We start from the raw sequence: 11,866 nt of genomic DNA on the forward strand, positions 1-11,866 counted from the left end.
TCTCTTCTTTTTTGACTCAGTGACTACCTGTGTTAACTCAAAGACTTTATCCTCTACTTTTTACTCTGTGGTCTGATCTATTTTTGATACTTTCTACAGCTTCTTTACATTCTCTGATTGTCTCCTTCATTTCTTTAAGTTCATCCATTTCTTTTCTATATTCTAAATATCTCTCATCTGACTTTTGGTTCTGTCTTTCCATTTTCTCATCCAGTGTCTTTATTGTCTTAATCATCCATATTTTAAATTCCCTTTCTGTCAGATCCATTAATTTTTTATAGTAGGAGTCTTCTGTTAAAATTCTCTCATTGTCCCTTGAAGGAATTGCTCTATGTTGGTTCTTCATGGTGCCTAAATTATGTTTTTGGTTCCTCCACATGTGTGCTTCCTTCTTCTTCACTTTGTTGTGCACATTTTTCCTTCTCACTTCCTCCTTTGCTTCAAGTTACCTTGCCTCAGAGTTTAGGTGAGGAAGAGGCTTCTTGTTATGGGATCAGAAGGCAGAGAAAGGTTGGAGCAAGCAAGGAGAAGCAAGAGGAAAGGGGAAAAAAGGGAGAAAAAAATAAGGAAAGAGTAAGGGAAATGAACAAGAAAGAAAAAAGAAACAAAAGAAAAGAAAAGTGGGGGAAAGGGTATGGACAGAAGTAAAATTGAAGAATAGGAGAGAAAGAGGATGGGAAGGAAAGATGAGAGAGAGAGAAGAAATGTTAGTGTTCAGCCCTGTGCTAAGACCACATCTCCACATCGATAGCTCAAGGGTTCTGAGGAGCTGGGCTGTGTGAGTTCCTCCAAATCAGGCACTCCTTACCAGCCTGCACATGTTCAGACTCTTCCTCTGCCCAAAATTAGGAAGAGAAGAAAAAGAGCAAACCCAAAAGACAAGAAAGGAAACTTGAGTACAGATAAAGAAATAAAAAGAGAGACAAAAAAAAAAAAATGGAAAAATAGAAAAGTTCTGCAGTGTGGTCTTCCTAATACTTCTTTCCTGGGGCCAATGTATCGAGTTCTCCTGGCCTACTTGAGCCAGATTACTGTCGCAGTCTACCTGCCAGGCCACGACTGTGTCACACTCGCTCTCAGCAAAGAAAGGTTGGAGAAATAAGAAGAAAGAATCAAAATAATAATAGTAATAAACACATTTAAAAAGGGAGAGAAGAGAAAATACTGAAAAACAAGACTGGGCAAAGGAAATTAACCATACTATTGAATCAAATAAAGGAGGAGAAGGGAAAAGGAATAAAGAAAGAAAAGAGAGAACAGTCCAAGAAGAAAGAAAGAAAAAAAGGGGGGAGGGGAGTTTTTTAGCTGATGCAGAAGTACATTATGTGGGAAAGATTAGAAGGGTTAGAAGAGTCTCTGTCATCTGAGAGAATGCTCAAGAGTGAAATTGGGAGAGAGAATAGATCGAGCTAAGGTTCTGCAATAAAAAAAAAGAAAAAGTAAAGAAAAAAAAAAACACAAGTCCTTGCTCTTGTTGAATGTAAAAATTGGAGTTAGGAAAAGAACCAGCCAGAGGACTTAGCAAAAAACAAGACCCAGTGAAACAAGATTAAAAAAAAAAAAAAAAAAAAAGCTCAAATAGCCTGATGTAAGCAATCTAGCAACCATAAGAGGAAGGAAAGAAGAGAGAGACTGAAAAAAAAATTAACAATGACTCCTACAAGAAAGAAAAAGATAAAGAAGAGAAGTAAAAAAGCAAAAAAAGCCACAAAAAAGGCAACAGCAACAACAAAAAATTACATATATATATATACATACACACCCATATATATGCCTAGACATCAACTTTAGTAGGAATATATTTATGTTGCAATATAATTTATGGACACTAGGTGGCACCATGAGTGGTTCCCAGACTTTTACCTGTTTACCACCTTAGACTGTTCTTGGTGGTCCCCCTTTGCCCACTTGGCATTCAGTCCCTACCAAACTGTGATTCCACAGATCTCAAAAAATCTTCATAGGCAGGTCTTACAGATTCTCCCTGTAACAGTTACTATGGGGTGCGGGATATCTTGGGCCTGTCCTAAGTGTGGGACGACTCTCTGCAGGTCAAACAGCTGTGCCTTAGGCCAGCGGAAAGAGGCCTGCACACAAAGCCTTCCCCTGAATTTTATGACAGTGACCACCTCCTATCTGGGAACTTTCCCGGTGGATGTCTCTTGGCAGCCAAACTGCTGCAGAGCTGGTCCAGACAGCACCCTGCTCTGGCCACCAAATTCCGCTGGGGAGTACACACTTCACCAATCTTCCCACTCAATCAATGCCTAGCTTCTCCCGAGAACAGAAAAATATAATAGGCTTCTTCTGGGACCTCCATGGGTAGGCTGGTCTCCACCTGCTGTTGCTGCAAGGCCAGGGCAGGCTAGCCACCTTACTGCACACCCCGAACTTCCGCTCCATGCCAGTATTCCACGTGGGGTATGATCTCACCTGTTGTTCTAGGGAGAGCTGAGCTAAACGTCTTTCCCAACCTCCTCATTTGTTAATTTTTGTTGCGTTGGCTGCTGAAGTCATTGTCATCAAATCTTTCCCTGACATCATCAAGAGTTTTCCCCACACTTTCTTCTAAGATGTTTTTGTTTTGTGTCTTAGATTTAAGTCTCTTATCCTCTTGAGTCAATTTTTGTAAGGGGTTAAAGCTGTGAGTCGAGTTTCAGTCTTTTACATGTGATTATCCAATTCTTCTAACACCATTGGTTGAATAGGGATTCTTTTCCTCACTGTATGCTTTTGTTTGGTTTATCAAAGATCAGATGATAAGTAAAGACTGGTTTTATCTTTTGGTTTTCTATTCTGTTTCATATGTCTCTGTCTCTATTTTTGTGCCAATATTATGCTGTTTGATTACTGTGGACTTGTAATATAGCCTGAAGTCTAGTAGGGTGAGGCCCCCAACTTTGCTTTTATTATTACTAAGAATAGCCTTAGCTATATGGTTCTTTTTTTGTTTTTTGGTTCCATACAAAACTAAGTACTAAATTTTCCAGTTCTTCAAAATATGATGTTGGTATTTTAATGGGGATTGGGTTGAATCTGTGTTTCACTTTGGGTAGAATAGACATTTTAACAATGTTGATTCTTCTCTGCCAAGAGTATATCATGTTCTTCCATTTGTAAGTGTCTTCTGCCATTTCTTTTCTTAGGGTTTCATAATTCTCTTTGAAAATATTTTTCAGGTCTTGTTAGGTACATTCCTAAGTATTTCATTTTGTTTAAAGCTATTGTGAAGGGGATTGTGTCCTTGATTTACTTCTCAACTTGACTGTTATTGACATATACAAAGACTACTGATTTGTGGACTTTGATTTTATACCCCCAGATGTTACGATATATCCTGATGACTTTCAAGAGTTTTGTTGTTAATCTCCTCAAGAGAGGTATTAGCGGTCTTTGAAAACACAGATATTTTTCTTGCCATATACATCCTCTCCCTTCTTAAAATCCTTCAGTGGCTTCAAAAACTATAGTTTGGAATACAATTTTAATATGCTAAAAAGGGGAGAGGTCTCCCAGCCAGCGAAGATTGGGAAAAACAGTCTGTTCCACTAAACTGTCACTTGGATACTCTATTGTCCCATTGGACTTACTTATGAAATGCAAGTTCAAATATAAAATTACTACCTATTTCAAAACATAGTTCTAAAGCATTAACCAAATATGCAGGCCTTCCACGTTCCTGTACACCTTCATGCACCCGTGAGGCTGGCTCTGCAGTGGGGCCTGGGTTACTCTGTCTCAGTCTGAGTCATTTTCTCATCACTGGAGCAGTAGATCACAACTTACTAAGTCAAATTCACTTTCTCACTTCTAGTTTTTTTTTTTTTTTTTTAGCATGTCTTCACATGTACAGGGTGATATGAGTTAAAATCTCTTTAACCTTACACATCTGGGCTTATAATGATGAAATTTCTTAAAAAGATACAAAGGGAATAGCAAAAGATAGTTTATGAAGTGAAATAGCAGGATGGAGGGGTGACTTCTCCCAATAACTAACATACAATGAGCATTTCTTATGTACATTAAATATTAATACTTGGGTACCTGTTACACATGCATGTACACGTATTTTGTCAGCTCATTCACACAACTCTGACATTACCATTATTTCATTTTACTGACATAAGAGTAAGGTTCATGAAGATTATATTGTTTACTAACAGCTAGTAATTAATGAGTCTGAAGATAAACTTCATGTCTACCTTGAATCTGAAGATAAACTTCATGTCTACCTTGAGTAAAGCTCACGCTCTACTATATATTAGAATGCCTTAGAAAGTTTAAATTTTCTGATAGCATAAAAAATTAGATTTCATTTATTGGCCAGTTCTTCAGATAGGTAGTTGAAGCCTCCTTTATTTATATTCATTTAGTGCTGTGCACTTCTCAAAGTATTTTCATATTCTCTCTGTCTCTTCATCTCCTCTTTATCTCTCTGTCACGCTCTCTGCATTCCTCTGTCTCTCCCTCCCCTCCATAAATGTATTTATGTTATTTTATTTTTTGCTAGAAGTTACTGTTTGTCTGGTCTGGATGATTGAAAAGACCAGTATCCAGGGTATAATTGCTCCCTGAGATATCCTCGCAGTGAATGGAATAAACGCACGCTTTTCAGGTCTTTTTTCTCCTGACTATAAATTGATTGGAATGAGACAGCATTACTTTATTAATAAAAAATTGATGGTAATTGGGACAGGAGCTGGGCTATGTTAAAATGAAAAGTACCTTTTGATATGCAAATATTTTCTTCCTTAGGAAAATTAATCACATACATATGGTTTCAGGGGAATATTTAAATTACTTAAGTCAGTAATCTTCAAGGACCTTAAAAACCTTCCCATACTTTTAGTTATAAAAGCCACAGCATCAAACAGCTGAATAGATCCTCTGTGAGCATTTACTTGGAAACTTTAGTGTTTATTTTGAAAACTGACGTACAGAAAGTTGACTTGTGCGAAGTCACAGTTAATAAGTAGCTGAGTGAGATTTGAGCCGAGAGCTGCTGATTTCTTGTCTAATAGTCCATTCATCCAAATCACAGGAACATAAAATGCACAAACAATACTTGCAAATCCAAACATAATTCTATAAAATAGCATGATAGCTGAATTGAATTATTGCATCTAATTTTAAATACTTCATAGTATCTCTCTTATGATTTTTATAATTTCTTCTAATTTGCATAGTTCTTTACCCCCATCCCCCTAATTTGGTAGCAAATGTGAGGATTGAGTTCCCAGCCTCTACTACCAGTGCTGTGGCTACTATGTACAGCTTCTAAGCAAGCAAGCTTTTCCTGAGTATGTGCTGTGATGAACACTTTATGTTTTTATACGTTGGGTCAGTCAGGAACACAGATACCACTTTAAATATTTGGTGGTTATATGAAATGCTTACAAAATCACTGGATGGTGTCAAAGAGTGAGGGCCAGGAAATGTTGGTGCCAATTTTCTATTTGCAATCCATTTTTAGAGGATCTGGAAATTGCAGTTTTTGCCCGTGTTAAGAAAAATACATACAACTTATAGTACCAAGGAAAGTGATAGGGGGAAATACTCAGAGGGCACTTTAAATCTCCCATCTGCCAAAGATCATGACTGCCTGTTATTTCCAGAGGAAGAGAAATAGTGCTTCTGGCTGTCTTCTGTCTTCCAAACCTTACCCAAATGTGTGGAATCTGCTCTGCCTCTAGAATCCTGTTGGCAAAGGAGTCTGGGAATACAGTTCCCAAGCTTCTAGTCTCTGCTATAAAGGGAGAAGCACAGAAGTGGATGAAAAAGCTGCCAAATCTCCACAGACGACTCATAGCCGACTATTTATTGTCTCCTTTAACTCTGTAAGACTTAGAGAGAAGGAAGCCTGAGACTTGGAGGTAATTAAGGAACTTGTCCAAGTAGCCCTGGTTTGCATAATAGGCAGGATCACACGTGTTTGATGAAGCAGAGATGCACCGAAAAGATAAAAAATAGTGAAATAATTTATCTGATATTTCTAAAAGAGGAATAGAGGCAATGACCATAGTGAACACCAAGGACTTCACTGCTGAATTTCCTTCCTCTTATTCCATGATTCTATCTATCTTTTGTCTATCTACATAACTATCTTCTATCTAACTATCATATCCACCTACCTAACATCTATCTACCTACTTACCTACCTGTTGATTTAGAACTGTAAAAATAGGACATGGATGCTAAACACTGAAAGAAGCCAGATTTAAAGTAAGAAAGGATGACTCCAATATGTGGACTTAAGCAAATGTATTGCCATTGAAGGGAGCTCTACTTAATATGATCGTTGCGTCAATGGCGTTCACTGCCATAGCTTCTCTTTTGCTTAACATGTTTCTTTAAAATATGCGTTACTACTGCCACCCTATTTTGAGAGGAAAAGAATAAAGGTCTTATTATATCTTCAGCTTATTGCTTCAAGCTAGAAAGTGAACGGGTAAGTCTTGTGCTCAGGGAAGAAAGAAAGTTCCCACTTTCATGACTTTTAAGGTAAAAAGGAACCAGGAAAACACAGCTGAGGATAAGAGAGTTCAAGTTTCCTATTACGTAAGCGATGGCCGCGACCCAGCTATGCAGAGATGAAATGCAGGGGACTGCATGTAATTCTCAAAAGCGTGAACAGGCAGGCAGCAGGCACCATGGGATCTAATCCCAAATACCTTTGTGCTTTTTGAAAAATTACTCAGACTCTATGGGTAAGTTACACAAAAAACAGGATTTGGATCACGTGGTTACAAAGATTTCTTTCTGCCTTAAAATTCTGATTTTGTGGTTTGTGAAGCATTGTGATAGTAAGAAGTTAACTCTTGTTTACCATGAACTGCTGGCATTTTTCTTCCATCTTTGAGGGTTTTAAAGTTTAATAAATTCGAAATGCGTGGTCCAACAAGGCAATTTTGAGATAACTTATTTAAACACTTCTTTTTTATATATATTTCTAAGTCCATTTTAGTCAGGCAAAATTTTCACTTTTAAACATTTCTGTATCTGTTGCTTATGTTTTTAGTCTCAGCAGACAACTCCCAAGTTATTTAAAAGAAAAGATTTTTACAGATAATTGCGAAATTTGCAAGTTTATAGGATGCATATCAGCTTTAGACTGGAGAAAACTAATTAGACTCTAAGTTGAAAACATAGCTGTGTCTGCTCAATATCTGATTATTTTGAAGTTCAAAGCGGTACTTTTATTTAAATTAAACTGCTTTTGTGTTTTTCTTCATGTTTTAAAACTGATAGGCTAGAACATGTAACCATTTTAAGCAACTCCCATTGACGTGATTAATTTAGGTATAGATTATTCTCATCTAAATTAAATTAATACGGTAGAAGGAACGGATCACTCCTTTTTGTCTGGTTACTTTAATTGGTTCCAGTTTAATAAGCACACATTACTTTAATGAGGTTCCTGAGTTTACTATGGGATGAAATTGTGTACTTGAGTTCTAATATTCATTTGTCACCTTAGGGCATAACAACTTTTTGTCTTTTAGAGATGAAACATAAATTTGGGGTTACGTGCCAAGTATTACCTAGGGTAGGAGATCTATGGAATATCAGGCATGGTGCAGAGGGTTATTTTAACCTCAGTGAGAAGATGTGTTGTGATATGGATAACTAATGAAGGAAGTGGGAAGAGGGAAGAGAGATTGTGTGTGTGTGGGAGAGAGAGAGAGACACAGAAAGGAAGAAGGAATGGCTCCAAGAAGTAACAAAATAACAGGTGGTAATTATTTGCCATTGCTGGTATCTTAATTAGAAAAGCATAGCCCTAGAGTTAAAGAAAACTTTGCTGTAGCTCAAATGCATCACTGGCTCCAAGTATTTTATAGGACAAAACAGCCCATCTCTCTGGGTCTCAGTTTCCTAACAATGAGGGGCTGAACCTGGTGATTTCGCCTGCTCTGAGATTCCATGATGCTATTTTGTTCAATTACTGTGAAAATTGGCCATAGTCCTTTCAGTCCTTGATAGTTCATTTCAGGCCCACCTTTTTAAATGAATGTTTTGGTGAGAAAAATAAGAAAGAGACTACCTAGAAATTGAGAGAGAACCATTCAGGGTGATAATCTTATTCTTTACGAAAACCAATTCTATCCACTTGAGGAAGGTCAGAGTAGTTTGTCCTGCAACTTTTTGCTAGAGTCTTCTTTTTTCCTCCTCCAAGTTCTACATCTTAGCCTTTCTAAACATTTCTAAAAATCTTGTCATTTCTTATATATTGAGAGTCAGTGCTCATTTTTCTCATGAATAAGTTTCTAGGTACTTAACCTTTTTCAAAATTTCAGGATATTCAGGGTTACACATGTTTTGTTTATAAACTTTGTATTTTGCACAAATTGACTGGAGGTTCTAAGTGTGCCCTCCACCCAGAGAGTGTGGTCCATACCCAACAGGTGCAAATTTACCCGTCCCTCCTCCTTGTTGGATTTTCATTGAGATTTACTTTCAAATATGCGCTTATGCCTTGATTGATCAGTTCCAACCTGGTATTGAGTGTTAAGTTCTTAATATTTGGAAATACATATTCAGGGGCTATGATACTTTTTTCTTTTAAAAGAGCTCATACATTTGGAAACATTCAATTTTCTACATTCTTTAATTTTTTTAAATTCTTGTGATGGATGTTGATCTTTGATAAACTTTTAAATCTAAAGTAGATGTAGTTTTGTATAAAAAGCTACAAAGACAGTAGAGAGAACTCTCACACACCCCATACCTGATTTCATCTATTATTATTATCACCTTTCATTAGTACAATAAACATCACAATTAATGAACCAACACTGACATTATTATCTACTAAAGTCTATATTGCTCTTAATTTCTAGTTGTCACCTAATGCCTTTTTTTGTTCCAGAATCCCATCCAGGACACCACCTTGCAAACAGTCCTCATATCTCCTTGTTTTTGTTACCCTCGATGGTCTTGAGGAGCACTGTTCCTGCTTTTTGAAGCACGTTTTTCAGTAGTGATTTACATTGTGATTTTCTTATGATTAAATTGGTGTTAGAGGTATTTGGGAGGTAGGCAGAGAAGCAAAGAGCCACTGTCATCCTGTTATATCAAGGGTACATACTGTCAACATTGACATTAACCTTGATTGCCCGGCTGAAGTAGTGTGTCAGGTTTCTCCAGTCTCAAGTTATTCCTGTTCTTTCATACTTTAATCTTTGGAAGGAAATCACTATGAATAGTCTACACTTGAGGGGTAAGGAGTTGTGTTTTATCTCCCTGAGGATAGAATATGTTTATAAATCATTTTGAGTCAATTTGTGCAAAATACGAAGTTTGCAAACAAAATGCATAACCCCGAATATCCTGAAATTTTAAAAAAGATTAAGTACCTAAAAGTTCATTCATGAGAAAAATGAGCACTTATTCTCAATATATAAGAAATAATAAGATTTTTAGAAATGTTTAGAAAGGCTAAGATATTTCATCTATTATTATTATCACCTTTTATTAGTACAATAAACATTACAATTAATGAATGAACACTGACATTATTATCAACTAAAATCTATGTTGCTCTTAATTTCTAGTTGTCACCTAATGCCCTTTTTTGTTCGAACTTCGGGGAGTAAAAGAAGCCTATGCTTTCTCCTCATGAGAAACTTCTTTATTCTCTCCCTTCTGTTAGTCAGCTCTTCATATTGGTATGCACTTATGGATATTTACTTTACAGTTTGAGTTACACTCTAACTTAATTATTGTTCAGATTGTTTCAGTTTTGGCCATTAGGAGATCGTGCAGATGGCTCTTGTGCCAGTCTTTTGGCAAATTCCCATTCGCGTGAGGTTCTACTGAGTTATGTATTTTTGAGTACGAGGTGCTCCAGACTCATCTTGTGTAATTAGTGCTTTGGTCCTAGAATCATATATTTCTCCATCAATGTGGTATTCAAGAATAGTATCAGAAAGCAACATCGGGGCTCATTGCTGCTGGTGTTTTGCTTATTGTAGATCTTTGCAGGTGACAGAAAGGAAAAACACATGTATCTATGGTAACTTATGCAAACACACATGCATCGCTGGACATTTCCATCTGTATCTATATTAAGTTAGACAGGAATTCATACTGAAGTCTCCAACTCTAATCATTACCAGATGGATTATTCTAGTCTCGTCCCTTTGTTTGCTATCTGCCAGTCTAATAGTGAGAAACTTGGCTGCCACCGTCCATTTACTTGGTTTTTCAGTTCCAATAGACCCGATAGTTGTTTAAGAGTTGTTGACTGTGTCTCCATGCAGCAACTTTATCATCCAGACAGTAGTGCTTCTGTAAAGTTTCTTCTGCATTTGGTCTTACAGTCTTCACTCATTTCCAGAGTTACCTGGGGAGCGCATTCCCTCCTCTCAAGCACCCGTCAGTAAAATTATTTTATGCATTTCTAATATAGTTAGATTGTTTTGCCAGTGTGGATTTGACATTTGAATGCTGTTTTTACAGATCTCTGTCTGAATTTCAAATTAATGTCTTCAGACATTGTGTTTTAATCTTTCCAGTGACTTCTTATCTCTTTCTTCCCTCCCATCTCCCTATCCTTACTTGAGATGAAAATGAAATAGAATCATGTACTAAATCTGCAAATTTTTACTTTTTGAATGGATCTGAGAAAGCACTTTCTGCTTGCATTATACATATCTGTCCGATTTCCCTCTCCACAATAAACTATGCCTGAGATGGAATTGAGTTGTCTTCTCTCTCCTGCTTGTGATATAGTAAATGCTAATTCAATGTTGTAATTAGATGTTTGGATCAGTGAGTCTTTGAATCTTAGGTAACCAGAGCAACACTGTCATCATGTACCAGGCTGGCATAGTTGGGTTGCCTTTTGATAGAAAGTTAAGCTGGTTTTTAGGGGGTTGCAGGCAACATTTGACCTGCTGCACAATGCAATATCCAAGATGGGGTCTCAGGAGGCCAAATGCCGGGCAGTGAATCCTGGCTGCACAAATATGAGTTATGTGATCTTGGGAAGATCTTCTTTATCCCTCAGTTTCTTCCCCTGTAAAACGTCAGTAATAATAAAATCAAGCTAATAGCACTATTGTGAGTTGAATGATAATATACTTAGAAAAGCAATAGCTAACAGATCCAATCAGCATAACCTAATTTTTTTGTACCCTCAATGAATTCCAAACAATAAAACAATAGAAAAAGGTAGACCTTGTTATTATTATTGAATTACTTTTATGGAATTATATTCTTAATGGGAACATTTAAAATATCTTTCCCTCTTTTCCATTTTCTCTGATAGAATATTTTTAACCTCAGTAAAATTCCCTTATTTCCTATATATTTGATTGTTTCCTCTTAATTTTTCTGTGTGTGTCTGTGTGTTTTTTTCCTGAGCAAGGAGCAGAATGATCATTGCTCAGAGCACGTTCACTAGGTTGGCTCTTGGCTTGAGAAGTAATTATCCTGGAAGTATCTTCCATTGCGCTGTATTTGCCATCTGTTGGCAACATCATTGAAATTATCCAAGTCTTCTGTAGTCTGGCGGTATCTTATCTTTTTATTGGCTCTACATCCGACTTAAGTTCTATTTCTCAAATGGGGAATTCGGCTAATTTCTGAAGTAAGCCTGAATATTTTGGGTTTTTACAGGGCATGTATAGTTTGCAATTTGGAAGGGTACTTATTATACTTTAAAAAATTCTAAGTATGATGCAAGAAAAGAATAACTTAAAAAAATGGCTGAATATGGTGTTAATTTTGGTTTGTAGTATCATTTTATTGACTTAAAACTATCTCCACAGTGACCCAACTTTATAATTTCAAATTATTAAAAAACTACACTACAAATGGCAGTGGTCTTTCAACACTGAGAAAATTTTTCTTCTTTTTTTTT

This window comes from Otolemur garnettii, unplaced genomic scaffold (assembly GCF_000181295.1).
Source record: "Otolemur garnettii isolate 467f Iridium unplaced genomic scaffold, OtoGar3 scaffold00003, whole genome shotgun sequence".
Lineage (NCBI taxonomy): Eukaryota > Metazoa > Chordata > Mammalia > Primates > Galagidae > Otolemur > Otolemur garnettii.